Source organism: Penaeus monodon, chromosome 31 (assembly GCF_015228065.2).
Source record: "Penaeus monodon isolate SGIC_2016 chromosome 31, NSTDA_Pmon_1, whole genome shotgun sequence".
Taxonomy (NCBI): Eukaryota; Metazoa; Arthropoda; class Malacostraca; order Decapoda; family Penaeidae; genus Penaeus; species Penaeus monodon.
In genome coordinates, this window is record NC_051416.1 from 27,734,965 (window position 1) to 27,736,463 (window position 1,499).

Below are 1,499 nucleotides of genomic sequence, written 5' to 3' on the forward strand. Positions count from 1 at the left end.
ATGAATTTGATTAGCAATTATAAGCCTTGTTTTTCGATTATATTTTATAATGTATTTTATTGTCCTTTGCCAGTACCTAATGATAATTAGTAGTAACTATATGATGAGTCCATAATAAATATTTAATAGGTCTTATTATTACTCACTGAGATAACTCTCACATTTTGGAATATCGAGATTATTCTCATTACATTATATGTTGTCATAAAGTCCTAGTTAATTCTCCTGTAATTACAAGTTGATATGATATAAACTTGATGATAGTCCATGGTATCCAGATGCATTAGACTCTTTGATTACAATAGGCTTATGTACTTTCTAATTATTCTAGAACTATGATATTTTGATGTGTTCCATGCATAAGAAAATTCATCTCCTTGTAAAGTCTCAAGATTTAAAGGCTGATAAATTCTATGAGTCTACATTAGAATCATTAAGTTGTAATATATCTTTAATCTTCTTATATTTATCCTGTTGTCATGCTAATACTCGTTATATTATAATCATAAGGATAATCAGAGTACATTCTTATGTTACAGATAGTCAGTTAAGATTAAACTTTCTAAAATTAGTCAGATGAGTATGGATGAAATTTATTGACTTTTGCATGACAAAAGCAATCTCGTTTAAGTCAAGAAAATGTGGAATAAAAAATTATAAACAGTTTATCATTGAATCATTAAAGGTAAGTATATTATTATTATTATAATGAAAGTTTATGCTTTGTCACTTGACTATATTAGTTATAATTGTAATACATAAAGATATTATACAGTTGGATTGAAAATGTTACTTTTATGTATATCTTTGATAGTTATAGTTGTCAATTAAACCATTTCATAAAGATGCTTGTTCAGTGTGATTTGTATATTTGAGTTGTATGAATGAATACAAATTTACTTATAATACATACAAAAGGAAGTAATTATAGCTAAAGTTTGGATGATTTTGAGGTTAGAATGATTAGTTTAAATTGTTAATCATGCTTTTAATATATATTAGTAATGGATAATAATATGATCCCTTATTATAAATATTATTTTCTTACACATTTTGTAAAGTGCATAGTATATAGAATATATATATTACATATTACGTTATACTTTTTTTATTTTGAAAACTCATTTATATATATTATATGTATTAATCTTAATTATGATTTAATAATCATAATATCAATAAGAATATACAATATATATAATATATTAAAAAAACCATTACTATAAATTTCAAGGAATTGAATATGCATATAATAGGCTATGATAACTATTGTGTGAACATGCATAGCCATCTTTATAAAAATTCAAAATAAATAAGGAATAATAAATCTGTAGATCATTGTAGATTATCTATTATAAAAGATATTATGAATGGATATAATTCAAAATTTTAAATGTTTAGTTGTATGCAATGTTAATTATGCTTTTAGTACAAATTTATTGTATATTTATTAGAAACATAGAAAACACTAAATATAAAGCATAATAAAATGCTTTATG